Source organism: Triticum aestivum, chromosome 4B, assembly GCF_018294505.1.
Source record: "Triticum aestivum cultivar Chinese Spring chromosome 4B, IWGSC CS RefSeq v2.1, whole genome shotgun sequence".
Lineage (NCBI taxonomy): Eukaryota > Viridiplantae > Streptophyta > Magnoliopsida > Poales > Poaceae > Triticum > Triticum aestivum.
In genome coordinates, this window is record NC_057804.1 from 107,974,862 (window position 1) to 107,995,715 (window position 20,854).

Sequence of the window (20,854 nt, forward strand, 5' to 3'; positions counted from 1 at the left end):
TTTGATTTTTCTTAGTTAAGAACCGTGTCCAGAATTGTCTGGTCGATTCGTCTGGCTGCTGAATTATGTGGCTTAGGTCGTCAGCGTCTGGTGGTCGCACATACGTGCCCTGGAAGTTATCAAGGAATGCGGCTTCCAGGTCCTCCCAACACCCAATTGATTCTGCTGGCAAGCTGTTAAGCCAATGCCGAGCTGGTCCTTTAAGCTTGAGTGGGAGGTATTTGATGGCGTGAAGATCGTCACCGTGGGCCATGTGGATATGAAGGAGATAGTCTTCGATCCAAACCGCGGGGTCTGTTGTGCCATCATAGGATTCAATATTCACGGGTTTAAACCCTTCGGGGATTTGATGATCCATTACTTCATCTGTGAAGCATAGTGGGTGTGCGGCGCCTCTGTATTGGGCTATATCGCGACGGAGCTCCAACGAGCTTTGTCTATTGTGTTCGGCCCGGCCGGACTTACTGTGTCCGGCGCGACGGTTGTCGTCACGTATCATGGGGCGCCCAGGCGATCCGTAGATCGATCTTGATTGTCTTGCCTTATCCTCCAATATATCTCGCAAGTCCGGAGCGTTCCCCTATAGCCTTGTGCTTTTCAAGCGATGTCGGGGTACGGTTCTAGTGGAGGGCCTAGAGGCCTCTCTGTCGCGGCCACGAGGTGGCCGGTCAGCCGTATTGTGCTCTGGTGATGCAGGTTTATATGCCTCCTCCTCTAATTGGGGGAGCAACTTGCATTTGGGGTAGCTTTTGGAGGGGCGTTCGAGCTCATGCTCTTCGGCCGCAAGGACTTCAGTCCATCTGTCGGCTAGCAGATCCTGATCAGCTCTAGGCTATTGCTGCTTTTTCTTGAGGCTGTTTGCCGTGGCCATAAGCTTGCGTTTAAAACGCTCTTGTTTGACGGGATCCTCAGGCACGACAAATTCGTCGTCGTCGTCGAGGCTTGCCTCCTCTCCGGAGGGAGGCATGTAATTATCATCCTCTACCTCTTTGTCTGCCGCTCTCTCATGAGGGCTGGCATCTCCGTCCTCCTGCGCTGAATCTTGCTGGAGGGGGTTGTCTTCGGCACTGTCTGGGGTATTATTATCTCCGGTGCCGGAATCGCCATTCTTGCTGTGGCGGGATTTAGAGCGGCGCCGCTGACGCCGGCGCTTGGGCTGTTTCCTGGAGGGGTCTTCCTTCGCTGTTCCTTCACCATTCCCATCCTTTGGGATATCCACCATGTATATGTCGTATGACAAGGTGGCTTTCCAGTGCCCAGTAGGCGCTGGTTCTTGGTCATCTCCGGCATCATCGTCCATACCGTCGATGTCTTCGGAGTCGAAGTCTAGCATGTCGGTTAGATCGTCGACAGCGGCTACTAAGTGGGTGGTGGGTGGGTCTTGAATTTCTTCGTCGTCCGCATCCCAACCGTCCTGACCGCAGTCCGGCCAGGGCTCTCCTGATAACGAGAGATACTTTAGCGAACTCAGGATGTCGCCGAAAGGTGAGTGCTGAAAGATGTCCGCAGCGGTGAACTCCATAATCGGCGCCCAATCGGATTTGATTGGAGGGGGCGCGGGAGGTTCGGAGTCTGGCAAGGAGTCCGGCACCTTGGAGTCACGAGCTTCAGAAGGGACAAAGTCAGTATTCGGCTCTATCACCGTAGAGGTTGCAGCCCCCGAGGCGGTGTCTAACCACCCGTCCTCGATCTGCACAGCCGGCTCCGAATCGAGGGTCGGAGCGGACTCGTGTGCGGCCTCCAGGGCACTGTCCGGCAGCAGAGCTAAATCATGCCCATCGTGACAGTGCGGCGCGCTCTGCTGTGGCTCGAATCCATTGAAGATCAAGTCTCCGCGGATGTCAGCCGTGAAGTTAAGACTTCCAAATCTGACCTGACGGCCAGGGGCGTAGCTTTCGATCTGCTCCAGATGGCCAAACGAATTGGCCCGCAGTGCAAAGCCGCCGAATACGAAGATCTGTCCGGGGAGAAAAGTCTCACCCTGGACCGCGTCGTTGTTGATGATCGAAGGAGCCATCGAGCCTATCGGTGACGACACAGAGGAACTCTCAATGAAAGCACCAATGTCGGTGTCAAAACCGGCGGATCTCGGGTAGGGGGTCCCGAACTGTGCGTCTAGGCGGATGGTAACAGGAGACAAGGGACACGATGTTTTACCCAGGTTCGGGCCCTCTTGATGGAGGTAAAACCCAACGTCCTGCTTGATTGATATTGATGATGTGGATATTACAAGAGTAGATCTACCACGAGATCAAGGAGGCTAAACCCTAGAAGCTAGCCTATGGTATGATTGTTGTTATGTCCTACGGACTAAAACCATCCGGTTTATATAGACACCGGAGAGGGCTAGGGTTACACAGAGTCGGTTACAATGGTAGGAGATCTATATATCCGTATCGCCAAGCTTGCCTTCCACGCCAAGGAAAGTCCCATCCGGACACGGGACGAAGTCTTCAATCTTGTATCTTCATAGTCTTGGAGTCCGGCCGGTGATGATAGTTCGGCTATCCGGACACCCCCTAGTCCAGGACTCCCTCACACACCGAGACTGATGTTGCCACTGTGATCGACTACATCGGCGACGACCCTTCTTTCCTTTCAGCACAGTTCAGTCACAGATACAACCCTTCCATTTGATACCAATGCATACTTAGTATAGATCTGATGCTTGTGAGTACTTTGGATGAGTACTCACGGTTGCTTTGCTACCCATTTTCCCCCTTCTTTCTTCTTTTCGGTTGTTGCAACCAGATGGTGGATCCCTGAAGCCAGAATTACTACCACCACTACTACTACCACTACCACTACTACTACCACTACCACTACTACTACCACTACCACTACTACCACTACTACCACCACCACCAGTACTAGTACTACCACCACTACCACCACTACCACCACTACCACTACTACCACCACTACCACTACTACCACTACCACCACCACCACCACCCACTTCTCCTTGGGGAGATCAACATGAGTAGCAAATGATTCATAGAAGAAAGCTACTATCTCAGAGTCATGTCCATATTTAGTGCTAAATTTATGAAAAGCATCGGTATCCATAAAAGATTTAACACAATCAAACTTAAGATTTATACCTGACTCCTTACCTTTGTCGAGGTCCCAATCTTCAGAGTTACGTTTAATTATTTCCAATAAATCTCATTTGAATTCAATAGTCTTTTTCATAACAGAACCAGCACAAGAAGTATCGAGCATGGATTGATCATTACGAGAAAGCCGAGCATAAAAAACCTGAATAATAATTTCTCTTGAGAGCTCATGATTGGAGCATGAATATTACATTGACTTAAGGCTCCCCCAAGATTGAGCGATACATTCTCCTTCACGAGGCAAGAAATTATAAATATAATTCCAATCACGATGACCTAGATGCATAGGATAAAACTTCTGATGAAATTCCAATTTCAATTGGTTGTAATTCCAAGTCCCAATATCATCACATAGCCTATGCCATGTCAATGCCTTCTCCTTCAAAGATAAAGGGAAGACCTTCTTCTTGACTTCATCCTCGGGCAAACTTGCAAGCTTAAATAATCCACAAACTTCATCCACATAGATAAGATGCATATCAGGATGTAACGTTTCATCTCATGCATAAGGATTAGCTAGCAGTTTCTCTATCATACCCGAAGAAATTTCATAATAAATATTTTTAGTAGGTTTAGTAGGTTAAGGGTCAACTCTTTGCTCTTCCGGTCGGGGTGAAGATACCCCGAAAAAAACCCTCAAAACATTATTTTCCATAGCAACAAGTGACAGTAAATTTCAGCATACTATATAAATGTTTCCTTACAAAAGGCGCTTCACTCCCCGGCAACGGCGCCAGAAAAGAGTCTCAATGACCCACAAGTATAGGGGATTGATACATCTCCAATGTATCTATAATTTTTTTTATTGTTCCATGCTATTGTATTATCTGTTTTGGATGTTTTATATGCATTAATATGCAATTTTATATTATTTTTGGGACTAACCTATTAACCTAGAGCCCAGTGCCAGTTTCTGTTTTTTCCTTGTTTTAGATTTTTGCAGAAAAGGAATACCAAATGGAGTCCAAATGGAATGAAACTTTCGCGATAATTTTTCTTGGACCAAAAGACATCCAGAGGGCTTGGAGTGCACGTCGGGAAAGCCACGAGGCGACCACAAGCTTGGGAGGCGCGCCTAGTGGGGTAGGGCGCGTCCCCCACCCTTGTCGGCCTCTCGTGACTCCACCGACCTATTTCTTCCGCCTATATACTCTCAAATATTCCAAAACCTACGAGGAGAGCTAAGGGAGTCCTGGATTAGGGGGTCCTCAGACAGCCGGACTATGTACTTGTGCTGGACTTTTAGACTATGGAGATATAAGATTGAAGACTTCGTCCTGTGTCCGGGTGGGACTCTCCTTTGTGTGGAAGGCAAGCTTGGCAATTCAGATATGTAGATCTCCTTCTCTATAACCGACTCTGTGTAACCCTAGCCCCCCTGGTATTAGAAATATGCCCTAGAGGCAATAATAAAAGGATTATTATTATATTTCCTTGTTCATGATAATTGTCTTTTATTCATGCTATAATTGTATTATCCGGAAATCGTAATACATGTGTGAATACATAGACCACAACATGTCCCTAGTGAGCCTCTAGCTGACTAGCACGTTGATCAACATATAGTAATGATTTCCTGACTATGGGCATTGCATGTCGTTGATAACGAGATCACATCATTAGGAGAATGATGTGATGGACAAGACCCAATCCTAAGCATAGCACAAGATTGTGTAGTTCATTTGCTAGAGCTTTTCCAATGTCAAGTATCTTTTCCTTAGACCATGAGATCGTGTAACTCTTGGATACAGTAGGAGTGCTTTGGGCGTACCAAACGTCACAACGTAACTGGGTGACTACAAAGGTGCACTACAGGTATCTTCGAAAGTGTCTGTTGGGTTGACACGGATCGAGACTGGGATTTGTCACTCCGTATGACGGAGAGGTATCTCTGGGCCCACTCGGTAATGCATCATCATAATGAGCTCAAAGTGACCAAGTGTTTGGTCACGGGATCATGCATTACGGTACGATTAAAGTGACTTGCCAGTAACGAGATTGAACGAGGTATTGGGATACCGACGATCGAATCTCGGGCAAGTAATGTACCGACTGACAACGGGAATTATATACGGGGTTGCTTGAATCCTCGACATCGTGTTTCATCCGATGAGATCATCGTGGAACATGTGGGAGCCAACATGGGTATCCAGATTCCGCTGTTGGTTATTGGCCGGAGAGCTGTCTCGGTCATGTCTGCATGATTCCCGAACCCGTAGGGTCTACACACTTAAGGTTTGGTGACGCTAGGGTTATTAGGAAGACTTGTATGTGATTACCGAATGTTGTTCGGAGTCCCGGATAAGATCCCGGACGTCACAAGGAGTTCCGGAATGGTCCAGAGGTGAAGATTTATATATGGGAAGTTGCACACGACATCCAAGGCGCAGCCCCTCCCCTCCCCAACACCTCTCCTCCTCCATGTGAGCTTGGCGAAGCCCTGTCGGAGAACTGACACTCCATCACCACCACACCGTCGTGCTGCTGTTGGAGCCTTCTTCCTCAACCTCTCCCTCCTCCTTGCTGGATCAAGGTGCGGGAGACGTCATCCACTCCGTACGTGTGTTGAACGCGGAGGTGATGTCCGTTCAGCACTTGGTCATCGGTGATTTGGATCACGACGAGTACGACTCCCTCAACCCCGTTCTCTTGAACGCTTCCGCCCGCGATCTACAAAGGTATGTAGATGCACTCCTATCAGTCGTTGCTAGTTGAACTCTTAGATGGATCTTGGTGAAACCGTAGGAAAATTTTTATTTTCTACAACGTTCCCCAACAGTGGCATCATGAGCTAGGTCTATGCGTAGTTCTCTTTGCACGAGTAGAACACAATTTGTTGTGGGCGTAGATGTTGTCAACTTTCTTGCCGCTACTAGTCTTATTTTGCTTCAGCGGTATTGTGGGATGAAGCGGCCCGGACCGACCTTACACATACGCTTACGTGAGACAGGTTCCACCGACTGACATGCACTAGTTGCATAAGGTGGCTAGCGGGTGTCTGTATCTCCCACTTTAGTTGGAGCGGATTCGATGAAAAGGGTCCTTATGAAGGGTAAATAGAAGTTGACAAATCACGTTGTGGCTTTTTCGTAGGTAAGAAAACGTTCTTGCTAGAACCCTATTGCAGCCACGTAAAAGATGCAACAACAATTAGAGGACGTCTAACTTGTTTTTGCAGCAATTGCCTTGTGATGTGATATGGCCAAAAGTTGTGATGAATGATGAATGATATATTGTGATGTATGAGATCATGTTCTTGTAATAGGAATCACGACTTGCATGTCGATGAGTATGAAAACCGGCAGGAGCCATAGGAGTTGTCTTAATTATTATATGACCTGCGTGTCATTGATTCAACGCCATGTAATTACTTTACTTTATTGCTAAACCATTAGCTATAGTAGTAGAAGTAATAGTTGGCGAGCAACTTCATGGAGACACGATGATGGGGATCATGATGACGGAGATCATGGTGTCATGCCGGTGACGAAGATGATCATGGAGCCCCGAAGATGGAGATCAAAGGAGGTATATGATATTGGCCATATCATGTCACTACTATATATAATTGCATGTGATGTTTATTATGTTCATGCATCTTGTTTACTTAGAACGACGATAGTAAATAAGATGATCCCTTATAATAATTTCAAGAAAGTGTTCTCCCTAACTGTGCGCCGTTGCTAAAGTTCGTCGTTTCAAAGCACCACGTGATGATCGGGTGTGATAGATTCCTACATTCACATACAACGGGTGTAAGACAGTTTTACACATGCAAAACACTTAGGTTAACTTGACGAGCCTAGCATGTACAGACATGGCCTCGGAACACAGAGACCGAAAGGTCGAACATGAGTCGTATGGAAGATACGATCAACATGGAGATGTTCACCGATGATGACTAGTCCGTCTCACGTGATGATCGAACACGGCCTAGCGACTCGGATCATGTAACACTTAGATGACTAGAGGGATGTCAAATCTGAGTGGGAGTTCATTAAATAATTTGATTAGATGAACTTAATTATCATGAACTTAGTCTAAAACCTTTGCATAAATGTCTTGTAGATCAAATGGCCAACGCCCATGTCAACATGAACTTCAACGCGTTCCTAGAGAAAACCAAACTGAAAGATGATGGCAGCAACTATACGGACTGGGTCCGGAACCTGAGGATCATCCTCATAGCTGCCAAGAAAGCATATGTCCTAAAAGGACCGCTAGGTGAAGCACCCATCCCAGAGAACCAAGACGTTATGAACACTTGGCAGTCAATTGCTGATGATTACTCCCTCGTTCAGTGCAGCATGCTTTACAACTTAGAACCGGGGCTCCAAAAGCGTTTTGAGCAACACGGAGCATATGAGATGTTCGAGGAGCTGAAAATGGTTTTCCAAGCTCACGCCCGGGTCGAGAGATATGAAGTCTCCGACAAGTTCTATAGTTGCAAGATGGAGGAAAATAGTTCTGTCAGTGAGCACATACTCAGAATGTCTGGGTTGCACAACCGCCTGTCCCAGTTGAATATTAACCTCCCGGACGAGGCGGTCATTGACAGAATCCTTCAGTCGCTCCCACCAAGCTACAAGAGCTTTGTGATGAACTACAATATGCAGGGGATGGTGAAAACTATTCCTGAAGTATTTTCAATGCTGAAGTCAGCAGAGGTAGAAATCAAAAAGGAACATCAAGTGTTGATGGTCAATAAAACCACTAAGTTCAAGAAGGGCAAGGGTAAGAAGAACTTCAAGAAGGACGGCAAGGATGTTGTCGCGCCCGGAAAGCCAGTTGCCGGGAAGAAGTCAAAGAATGGACCCAAGCCTGAGACTGAGTGCTTTTATTGCAAAGGGAAGGGTCACTGGAAGTGGAACTGCCCCAAATACTTAGCAGACAAGAAGGCCGGCAACACTAAAGGTATATTTGATATACATGTAATTGATGTGTACCTTACCAGTACTCGTAGTAACTCCTGGGTATTTGATACCAGTGCCGTTGCTCATATTTGTAACTCACAGCAGGAGCTGCGGAATAAGCGGAGACTGGCGAAGGACGAGGTGACGATGCGCGTCGGGAATGGTTCCAAGGTCGATATGATCGCCGTCGGCACGCTACCTCTACATTTACCTACGAGATTAGTTTTAAACCTCAATAATTGTTATTTAGTGCCAAGTTTGAGCATGAACATTGTATCTGGATCTCGTTTAATGCGAGATGGCTACTCATTTAAATCCGAGAATAACGGTTGTTCTATTTACATGAGAGATATGTTTTATGGTCATGCCCCGATGGTCAATGGTTTATTCTTAATGAATCTCGAACGTGATGTTACACATATTCATAGTGTGAATACCAAAAGATGTAAAGTTGATAATGATAGTCCCACATACTTGTGGCACTGCCGCCTTGGTCACATTGGTGTCAAGCACATGAAGAAGCTCCATGCTGATGGACTTTTAGAGTCTCTCGATTATGAATCATTTGACACATGCGAACCATGCCTCATGGGCAAAATGACCAAGACTCCGTTCTCCGGAACAATGGAGCGAGCAACCAACTTATTGGAAATCATACATACTGATGTGTGCGGTCCAATGAGCGTTGAGGCTCGCGGAGGATATCGTTATGTTCTCACTCTCACTGATGACTTAAGTAGATATGGGTATGTCTACTTGATGAAATACAAGTTTGAGACCTTTGAAAAGTTCAAGGAATTTCAGAATGAAGTAGAGAATCAACGTGACCGAAAGATAAAATTCTTACGATCAGATCGTGGAGGAGAATATTTAAGTCACGAATTTGGTACGCACTTAAGAAAATGTGGAATCGTTTCACAACTCACGCCGCCAGGAACACCTCAGCGTAATGGTGTGTCCGAACATCGTAATCACACTCTATTGGATATGGTGGGATCTATGATGTCTCTTGCTGATTTACGGCTATCATTTTGGGGATACACTCTAGAGACGGCTACATTCACTTTAAATAGGGCACCGTCTAAATCCGTTGAGACGACACCGTATGAATTATGGTTTGGGAAGAAACCTAAGCTGTCGTTTCTGAAAGTTTGGGGATGCGATGCTTATGTCAAGAAACTTCAACCTGAAAAGCTCGAACCCAAGTGGGAAAAATGCGTATTCATAGGATACCCTAAAGAAACCATTGGGTATACCTTCTACCTTAGATCCGAAGGCAAGATCTTTGTTGCCAAGAACGGATCCTTTCTGGAAAAAGAGTTTCTCTCGAAAGGAGTAAGTGGGAGGAAAGTAGAACTCGATGAAGTACTACCTCTTGAACCGGAAAGTAGTGCAGATCAGGAAAATGTTCCTGTGGTGCCTACACCGACTGGAGAGGAAATTAATGATGATGATCACGGTACTTCAGATCAAGTTGCTACTGAACTTCGTAGGTCCACAAGGACACGTTCCACACCAAAGTGGTACGGCAACCCTGTCCTGGAAATCATGTTGTTAGACAACGGTGAACCTTTTAACTATGAAGAAGCGATGGCGGTCCCAGATTCCAACAAATGGCTTGAAGCCATGCAATCCAAGATAGGATCCATGTATGAAAAGAAAGTATGGACTTTGACAGACTTGCCCGATGATCGGCGAGCGATAGAAAACAAATGTATCTTTAAGAAGAAGACAGACGCGGATGGTAATGTTACCATCCATAAAGCTCGACTTGTCGCTAAGGGTTATCGACAAGTTCAAGGGGTTGACTACGATGAGACTTTCTCTCCCGTAGCAAAGCTGAAGTCCGTCCGAATCATGTTAGCAATTGCCGCATACTATGATTATGAGATATGGCAAATGGACGTCAAAACGGCATTCCTTAACGGCTACCTTAAGGAAGAATTGTATATGATGCAGCCGGAAGGTTTTGTCGACCCTAAGAATGCTAACAAGGTATGCAAGCTCCAGCGATCCATCTATGGGCTGGTGCAAGCATCTCGGAGTTGGAACATTCGCTTTGATGAGATGATCAAAGCGTTTCGGTTTATGCAGACTTATGGAGAAGCCTGCGTTTACAAGAAAGTGAGTGGGAGCTCTGTAGCATTTCTCATATTATATGTAGATGACATACTTTTGATGGGAAATGATATAGAACTTTTGGATAGCATTAAGGCCTACTTGAATAGGAGTTTTTCAATGAAGGATCTTGGAGAAGCTGCTTATATATTAGGCATCAAGATCTATAGAGATAGATCGAGACGCCTCATAGGTCTTTCACAAAGCACATACCTTGATAAGATTTTGAAGAAGTTCAAAATGGATTAGTCCAAGAAAGGGTTCTTGCCTGTATTGCATGGTGTGAAGTTGAGCTCGGCTCAATGCCCGACCACGACAGAAGATAAAGAAGAGATGAGTGTCATCCCCTATGCTTCAGCCATAGGATCTATTATGTATGCCATGCTGTGTACCAGACCTGATGTAAACCTTGCCGTAAGTTTGGTAGGAAGGTACCAAAGTAATCCCGGCAAGAAACACTAGACAGCGGTCAAGAATATCCTGAAGTACCTGAAAAGGAGTAAGGACATGTTTCTCGTTTATGAGGTGACGAAGAGCTCTTCGTAAAGGGTTACGCCGATGCTAGCTTCGACACAGATCTGGATGACTCTAAGTCACAAACCGGATACATGTATATGTTGAATGGTGGAGCAGTAAGCTGGTACAGCTGCAAGCAGAGCGTCGTGGCGGGATCTACATGTGAAGCGGAGTACATGGCAGCCTCGGAGCCAGCGCATGAAGCAATTTGGGTGAAGGAGTTCATCACCGACCTAGGAGTCATACCCAATGCGTTGGGACCGATCAAACTCTTCTGTGACAACACTGGAGCTATTGCACATGCCAAGGAGCCCAGGTTTCACAAGAAGACCAGGCACATCAAGCGTCGCTTCAACTCGATTCGTGAAAATGTTCAAGATGGAGACATAGAAATTTGCAAAGTACTTACGGATCTGAATGTCGCAGATCCGTTGACTAAACCTCTTCCGCGAGCAAAACATGATCAACACCAGAACTCTATGGGTGTTCGATTCATCACAACGTAACTAGATTATTGACTCTAGTGCAAGTGGGAGACTATTGGAAATATGCCCTAGAGGCAATAATAAAAGGATTATTATTATATTTCCTTGTTCATGATAATTGTCTTTTATTCATGCTATAATTGTATTATCCGGAAATCGTAATACACGTGTGAATACATAGACCACAACATGTCCCTAGTGAGCGTCTAGTTGACTAGCACGTTGATCAATAGATAGTCATGATTTCCTGACTATGGACATTGGATGTCGTTGATAACGAGATCACATCATTAGGAGAATGATGTGATGGACAAGACCCAATCCTAAGCATAGCACAAGATCGTGTAGTTCGTTTGCTAGAGCTTTTCCAATGTCAAGTATCTTTTCCTTAGACCATGAGATCGTGTAACTCCCGGATACCGTAGGAGTGCTTTGGGTGTACCAAACGTCACAACGTAACTGGGTGACTATAAAGATGCACTACAGGTATCTACAAAAGTGTCTGTTGGGTTGACACGGATCGAGACTGGGATTTGTCACTCCGTATGACGGAGAGGCATCTCTGGGCCCACTCGGTAATGCATCATCATAATGTGCTCAAAGTGACCAAGTGTTTGGTCATGGGATCATGCATTATGGTACGATTAAAGTGACTTGCCGGTAACGAGATTGAATGAGGTATTGGGATACCGACGATCGAATCTCGGGCAAGTAACGTACCGATTGACAAAGGGAATTGTATACGGGGTTGCTCGAATCCTCGACATCGTGGTTCATCCGATGAGATCATCGTGGAACATGTGGGAGCCAACATGGGTATCCAGATCCCACTGTTGGTTATTGGCCGGAGAGCTGTCTCGGTCATGTCTGCATGATTCCCGAACCCGTAGGGTCTACACACTTAAGGTTCGGTGACGCTAGGGTTATTAGGAAGACTTGTATGTGATTACCGAATGTTGTTCGGAGTCCCGGATAAGATCTCGGACGTCACGAGGAGTTCCGGAATGGTCCGGAGGTGAATATTTATATATGGGAAGTTGTCATACGGTCACCGGAAAGTTTGGGGGGCATATCGGTATTGTACCGGGGCCACCGGAGGGGTTCCGGGGGTCCACCGGGAGGGGCCACCTCTCTTGGAGGGCCTCATGGGCCGTAGTGGGCAGGGAACCAGCCCCTGGAGGGCTGGGCGCATCCCCCCTTAGGCCCATGCGCCTAGGGTTGGGGGGGAAACCCTAGTGGGGGCGCCCCCCTTGCTTGGGGGGCAAGCCCCCTCCCCTTGGTCGCCCCCCTCTAGATCTCATCTAGAGGGGGGCAGCCCCCTTCCCCCTTCCCCTATAAATAGAGGGGTGAGGGGAGGGCTGCACACCACATCCAAGGCGCAGCCCCTCCCCTCCCCAACACCTCTCCTCCTCCACGTGAGCTTGGCGAAGCCCTGCCAGAGAACTGACACTCCATCACCACCACGCCGTCGTGCTGCTGTTGGAGCCTTCTTCCTCAACCTCTCCCTCCTCCTTGCTGGATCAAGGTGCAGGAGACGTCATTCACTCCGTACGTGTGTTGAACACGGAGGTGCTGTCCGTTCAGCACTTGGTCATCAGTGATTTGGATCACGACGAGTACGACTCCCTCAACCCCGTTCTCTTGAACGCTTCCGCTCACGATCTACAAAGGTATGTAGATGCACTCCTATCACTCGTTGCTAGTTGAACTCTCAGATGGATCTTGGTGAAACCGTAGGAAATTTTTTATTTTCTACAATGTTCCCCAACACCCGGTGTCTATATAAACCGGAGGGTTTAGTCCGTAGGACAACAACAATCAGAATCATAGGCTAGCTTCTAGGGTTCAGCCTCTACGATCTCGTGGTAGATCAACTCTTGTAATACTCATATCATCAAGATCAATCAAGCAGGAAGTAGGGTATTACCTCCATCGAGAGGGCCCAAACATGGGTAAACATTGTGTCCCCCACCTCCTGTTACCATTAGCCTTAGACGCAGAGTTCGGGACCCCCTACCCGAGATCCACCGGTTTTGACATCGACATTCGTGCTTTCATTGAGAGTTCCACTATGTCATCACCATAAGGCTTGATGGCTCCTTCAATCATCTGCAACGATGCAATCTAGGGTGAGGTTTTCCTCCCCAGAAAGATCTTCATATTCGGCGGCTTCGCACTGCGGTCCAACTCGCTTGGCCGTCTGTAGCAGATCGATAGCTACGCCCCTGGTCATCAGATCAGGTTTGGAAGCCTGAACTACACCGCCGACATCCGTGGAGACCTGATCTTCGACGGATTCGAGCCCCTGTCAGGTGTGCCGAACAGTCACGACGAGAATGACTTAGATCTGCCATCGGACGGTGTTTGGGAGATCATACCTGTGGCTGCCTGATACGTCCATTTTGCATCATGCTTTTATATCAATATTTATTGCATTATGGGCTGTTATTACACATTATATCTCAATACTTATGGCTCTTCTTGCTTATTTTACAAGGTTTACCATGAAGAGGGGGAATGCCAGTAGCTGGAATTCTGGCTGGAAAAGGAGCAAACGTTGGAAACCTATTCTGCACAGCTCCAAAAGTCCTGAAACTCCATGAAATAACTTTTTGGAATTAATAAGAATTTCTGAGTGAAAGAAATATGCCAGGGGGCCCACACCCTGTCCAGGAGACAGGGGGGCACGCCCCCCGCCTATAGGGCGCGCCCCTATCTCCTGGGCCCCCTGGTGGGCCTCCGTGTCCATCTTCTACTACATCATCGCTTTTACCCTGGAAAAAATCATGAGGAAGCTTACGGGACGGAACACTGCCGCCACGAGGCGGAACCTTGGCGGAATCAATCTAGGGCTCTGGCGGAGCTGTTCTGCCGGGGACACTTCCCTCCTGGAGGGGGAAATCATCACCAACGTCATCACCAACGATCCTCTCATCGGAAGTGGGTCAATCTCCATCAACATCTTCACCAGCACCATCTCCTCTCAAAACCCTAGTTCATCTCTTGTATCCAATCTTGTATCAAAACCACAAATTGGTACCTGTGGGTTGCTAGTAGTGTCGATTACTCCTTGTAGTTGATGCTAATTGGTTTACTTGGTGGAAGATCATATGTTTAGATCCTTTATGCATATTATTACTCCTCTGATTATGAACATGAATATGCTTTGTGAATAGTTACGTCTGTTCCTGAGGACATGGGTGAGTCTTGCTATTAGTAGTCATGTGAATGTGGTATTCGTTTGATATTTTGATGAGATGTATGTTGTCTTTTCCTCTAGTGGTGTTATGTGAACGTCGACTACATGACACTTCACCATTATTTGGGCCTAGAGGAAGGCATGGGGAAGTAATAAGTAGATGATGGGTTGCTAGAGTGACAGAAGCTTAAACCTTAGTTTATGCATTGCTTCGTTAGGGGCTGATATGGATCCATATGTTTAATGCTGTAGTTAGGTTTACCTTAATACTTCTTTTGTAGTTGCGGACGCTTGCAATAGGGGTTAATAATAAGTGGGATGCTTGTCCAAGTTAGGGCAGTACCCAAGTACCGGTCCACCCACATATCAAATTATCAAAGTACCGAACGTGAATCATATGAACGTGATGAAAACTAGCTTGACGATTGTCGATGTCAAAACCGGCGGATCTCGGGTAGGGGGTCCCGATCGATGCGTCTTAGGCTGATGGTAACAGGAAGCAAGGGACACAATGTTTACCCAGGTTCGGGCCCTCTCGATGGAGGTAAAACCCTACTTCCTGCTTGATTAATATTGAAGATATGAGTAGTACACGAGTAGATCTACCACGAGATCGTAGAGGCTAAACCCTAAGAGCTAGCCTATGATGGTATGATTGTAATTGTGATCGGCCTTCTAAGGACCAACCTCTCCGGTTTATATCGACATCGGAGAGGGCTAGGGTTTACATGTAGTCGGTTACAAGGAAGGAAACACAATATCCGGATCGCCAAGCTTGCCTTCCACGCAAAGGAGAGTCCCATACGGACACCGGCCGAGGTCTTGAGTCTTGGATCTTCTCGCTTCAATAGTCCGGACGATGTATATAGTCCGGCAGTCCGGATACCCCCTAATCCAGGACTCCCTCAGTAACCCCTGAACCAGGCTTCAATGACGATGAGTCTGGTGCGCAGTCTTGTCTTCGGCATTGCAAGGCGGGTTCATTCTCCGAATACTCCAATGTACCTACTACGACAAATAGTGTCCGGTTTCCCTTCAACGTCGCACTCCTCGGCTTCAGTGCCTCAATAATGACCATCTCTACGTGTCAAGCGAATGCGAGGAGATGAGGCATTTTTGCATTTGCCACCCGCGATCCTTCCGGTGGGCCGTCTATTTGAAGAGACGGGAATTCTCAGATCCAAACCTTACTCTCCCCCCTCGAGCAAGTATCCCACAGAGCGCTCCGGAAAAAACCGTTCCAACATGGGCGGTCGTCGCAGCTCTTCTGCACGCTCTCCTCGCTCCAAGTCAGGGGATTGGGAAGAGTGTTCGGTCCCTCATAGCCGTTTGGTAAAGCTACAAACCCAAGGGTTTCTCCCACCGGTGTTTATGGTTCCTGTTCGAGCCCGAATAGCCACCTATAATAGAGGGGAACAAGCGGAGGGATCTCCCAATCCATCTCCAGAGGAGCGAATATGCTTCATCCCGCATCTGCTAAGGGGCGTCGGGTTTCCCATCGACCCGTTTCTTCGCGGGCTCCTGGAGTTCTACGATCTCCAGTTACACAACCTTACCCCTGCCTCCGTACTACTTATAGCGGGGTACGTTGCCCTTTGCGAGCTGTTTTTAGGCTGTGAACCTCACTTCGGGTTATGGAAGAAGTTGTTCTGCCTTGTCCCCCGCACCCAGGGAGAATCCCTATGTCAAGTGGGCGGGGCCGAAGTATGGCGCATTGTCGAGACCGAATACCTATCCGGCACTCCCAAGAAGGCACCAGAGAACTGGCCTTCAGAGTGGTTTTACATTGATGATGTTCCCCTTCCGGATCCAGTCCGGACAGGTCTCCCTAAGTTCAGTAACGCCCCGCCAAGGGTACGTCTAAGCTGGCGCTCCCGGGGCCCCCAAGAGGAGGATACCAGGGAAATACATTTCCTGATGAGCAGGATAAAGTTACTGGCCAAATCCAGACTGATGATAGTCGAGGTCATGGCAATATGCATAATGCGGGGAGTGCAACCGCTTCAATATCGGGGGAAGCCCATGTGGCACTTCAACGGGGAGGACGACGCCACTCCCTGCGGCCGTAAGGGTCCGGACTCCGCCACTGCTCTGGCAAGGATATTGTCCGATTTATACAAAGGGGAAGAGGAAGAATTCCTTCGCATTAAACTGCGGGACAGATTCTCTATGTACAACCCCCTAGAGGGTAAGTCGTCATTCCTTTCCCTGCTTCACTTACTTTAGCGTTCTCTGCTAAGATTACCCGCATCGATGTTTCCGAGCAGGAATTGAGGAGGGCCGTAGAAGGAATCTTCAGCCCCTCCCCGCAGCCAGAGGACCCCGGAAGGGCCCTAGATCCCAGACTCGAAGAAGATCCGGATATTACTGTGGAGCTTGTCAACAGGGTATTTTATCAAGCGAGCTGTGATGGTGCCTCAGTGGCCATTATTGCCGACTATCCCGGACTGCTCCCTGTGTCGCGTGTAAGCCAAACTAAAAACCCTATCCTCCGAAGAGGACTCCCCTTAGGTATCATGCCTTACCCTTGAGGCGTCGTGCTGTTTGCAGAGACGACGGTCGGAGCGCGGGGCCAAGCCCCTAGGGACTCGTCAAACACAGGCATCCGGATCGGGCAGGCTCAAGAGGAAGGTGGTGAGGGTCGACACACCACTGCAGAGGTAAAGCAAAAACCTATCCTACGATTATGGTATTTGAAGTATAACAGCGTCCTTCGTGTCCTGGCAGGAAAAGGAGCAGCCAGACTATATCCAGGGATAACGCCAATCACGCCTCCACCAACCGGGTTCCAGAACCAGTTTTGAGAGCGGAGGCAGACACGGGGCCAGTGCCGCGTAGTTCTCCGATAGAGAATGTGGATATGCTATCGGCGACGAACTCTGAAGTAGAGATCGCCATGAATCACTGGCGCCGGAGGGCCATGCTTCAGAACAACATCTTCTCCGAAGAGGCTTTTAATGCCTTCAATTCAGGGGACGCATACATCCGAGCAGCTCAAGGCGGGCTTGCCCGAGCGACGGACCAGTATACCAAAGATATATGGGTAAGAAATTTTGATAAACATGTATAACAGTAGCCCCTGAGACTTGAAATGGTTGGAACAACTATTTTAAGGATCAATTTATGCACAGGTCCTTGTAGATAAGAATGAGCAATCAGCTCGGGAGCTGGAGGAATGCAAGGCCCAGCTGAGGAACACGGTTGCCAAGTTAGAGGAATTCCAGAAGGCCTCCTCTGGTAACATTTGTCTCAATTGTACGAAGATGCACCAGTTAGTAAACGGCTGGTATGACTAGTCTAACAGAAAATTCTGCAGACAATCCCGGGGTGAATCCGGAGGGCGTAACGGATGATGACTCGCATCTCAAAAGGCAGCTAAAGGCTGGCGAGCGCATCCTTACGCAAGTTAGGCAAGAGAAGAACAATCTTCAAGATGCCACTATTCGGCTGGACGTGGAAGTATAACACGTCCGCTCTCAACTGGTGGACTTCGTGAAGGAGAACAAAAGGCTTCGATGCGGTATTTATGGTGAGTGCCTAGACGAACTATATTACAGTTCGGCGAGGAAGTGTATTGAAAGAATTTTGCTTGTAGGAATGTAACGGGTCGCCCTGAGGAGGAGATGCCCTCATCTACGGGTGATGTACTACAAGAACTTTCACAGTTGCATGAGCGAGCTCGGCGGGTGATGCACGGCGTTGCTCAGGCCTTGTGGCCATCAAGCTTCCTGCCAAATGGCATGGGGGAGCTTGTGGATCTGCTTCAAGGAGCCTGGTGGCGCTTCCGATTGTGGAAGATATCAGCTTGCCGTCAAGGTGCAAGAGAAGCCTGGGCAATGGTGAAGACGCGCTACACCAAACTGGACCTGAACCATATGGCCGAAGTAGGACCGGCAGGGCCAGATGGGCAAGAAATTCCCGTTAGTCTGGTATATGACCAGGTAGCGTTAGCCGCCAAGTATTCTCAACAGGATTGTAAGCTAGATAGTCTGTTGGGTGGTATAGAAGAGGAATATAGTCAGTCTAAGTGACTGTGTAATCCAATGGACATAAGTAGTCCCTAGCCGGATTAAAATCATTTGTCATGGCGGACCTTTTTGCTTCAGCCCCCGGATCCTACAGTCCGGGGTGAGTCCGAATACCCGCTCAGTTATACAAAACCGGGGTATGCGCGGAGACTAGGCGTAGGGGTCATAAGTGCTTGAACAGACAAGTATCCAACTAGTTATGTTATATTACATGGATAGTAAGAAACATCTTCCAGGGAGAATAGTTCCGTTAGGGGTTCCTTTCCCTAGGTACGCATGCGACGATGCACATGTCCGGACTGCGAATGATGGCGCAGGATATAAGACTTCAGGGGATTTACGTTGTAATAAACGAATACATCTTTTGTTCACCGATCGAATATTCTCTTAAGGAAACTAGCTTTCGGCTTCACCTAGTCTGAGGTACACATCCGGCTGAACCGGCAGTAACAATCGCAGAGGTGCTCCCCTTATACCCTAGCCAAATTAACGAGAACGTAGGGCACAAACACAAGAGCTAGGCAACCCATCTTGGCCACATCTTAAGTCATATCGATGCATATAATGGTGAAGAAAAGGCACATATGGAAAAAGGACGCATATGTGATGTGCAAAAAGCCATTTAAAGTAATTATGTTTAGCTTCCGAATAGGAAGCCCCCAGGTATTGCTTACACACATAGTACGGCCGGAGTGATCCGGGCGTCCGTACTGTATTGAATACTTTGTGTGAAGAAGAAAAAGGTCGAGAAAGGGAAATGGGTGGAGCATAATTAAAAAGGAGGAGTAAGGAGACGAACACTGAGTTCTGCGTTAGGCATAGAATCTCCGAAGTCTGGACGCGTTCCATGGGTTCGGCTCGAGTCTGTTACCGGATGCATTACGTAAGCGGTACGCTCCTCCAGTGAGAACTTTGTCGATGACGAAGGGACCTTCCCACTTTGGTTTGAGCTTGTCCTTCTTCTTCTCCGGTAGGCGCAGAACGAGTTCGCCAATATTGTAGGTTTTGGCCCACACTTCTCTGCTTTGATATCGTCGAGCCTGCTGCTGATAGAATGCAGAGCAGGCTTTTGCAACGTCATGCTCCTCCTCTAGGGCATCCAAGTTATCCTGCCGATCTAGCTCGGCTTCCTTCTCTTCGTACATGCATACCCGTGGCGAATTATGTATTATGTCGCAGGGTAGTACTGCTTCCGTGTCATACACCATAAAAAATGGTGTATATCCGGTGGTGCGATTCGGTGTGGTCCGCAGCCCCCAGAGTACGGAGTCGAGCTCCTCGACCCAGTGCGTATCTAACTCTGTCAAAGATCACACTCGTCTGGGATTGATGCCGCTCATAATGAGATCATTTGCCCATTCGACCTGGCCGTTTGTTTCGGGATGGTAGACGGAAGCGTAATCAAGCTTAATGCCCATTTTTCCGCACCAAGTTTTCACTTCCTCGGCTATGAAATTTGAGCCATTATCAGTGATGATGCTGTGGGGGACACCGTATCGGTGTATGGCCCCGGATATGAAGTCTATTACTGGTCCGGATTTGGCCGTTTTGACTGGTTTGGCTTCTATCCATTTGGTGAACTTGTCCACCATGACCAATAAGTATTTTTCTTATGGCTTCCCACTTTAAGAGGTCCGACCATATCTAGCCCCCAGACCGCGAAGGGCCAAGTTATGGGAATTGTTTAGAGAGCGGTAGGGGGCATATGACTCTGATTGGCAAAGAGCTGGCAACCGACGAAATGTTGGACAAGGTCCTATGCGTCTGCTCGGGCCGTTGGACAATAGAAACCTGTACGGAAGGCCTTGCTGACTAGTGCTCGAGCCGCGGCATGGTGCCCGCCCAGTACGGCATGAATTTCAGCCAAGAGCTGCCGCCCTTCTTCTTTGGAGATGCATCTTTGGAGTACTCCGGTAGCACTTTTCTTGTAGAGTTCCCCTTCGTAGGCTTTGTAAGCTTTAGAGCGCCGGACGATGCAGCATGCTTCATTATGGTCTTCGGGGAGCTCCTGCCTATTTAGGTAGGCCAAGAAAGGCTCAGTCCATGGGGCGATTACAGCAATGATTTCGTGGGCCAAGGATGTCATTTCGGTGGTAGAACCTCCGATTATGTCTGATAGTTCGGAATCTGGGGGTGTATTCGGATCCATGCTAGTATTGCCGGACTCCCCTTCCCATACTACGAAGGGCCTGAACAACCTTTCCAGGAATATGTTAGGTGGGACAGGGTCACGTTTAGCGCCGATGCGGGCGAGGACGTCCATCGCTTGATTGTTTTCTCTAGCCACATGGTGGAATTCGAGCCCCTCGAACCGAGCTGACATTTTGAGGACGGCATTATAGTAGGCCACCATTTTCGGGTCCTTGGCATCAAAGTCTCTGTTTATTTGTGATATTGCGAGGTATGAATCCCCGCGCACTTCTAGGCATTGAATGCCCATAGAGACAGCCATCTGAAGACCGTGCAATAGAGCCTC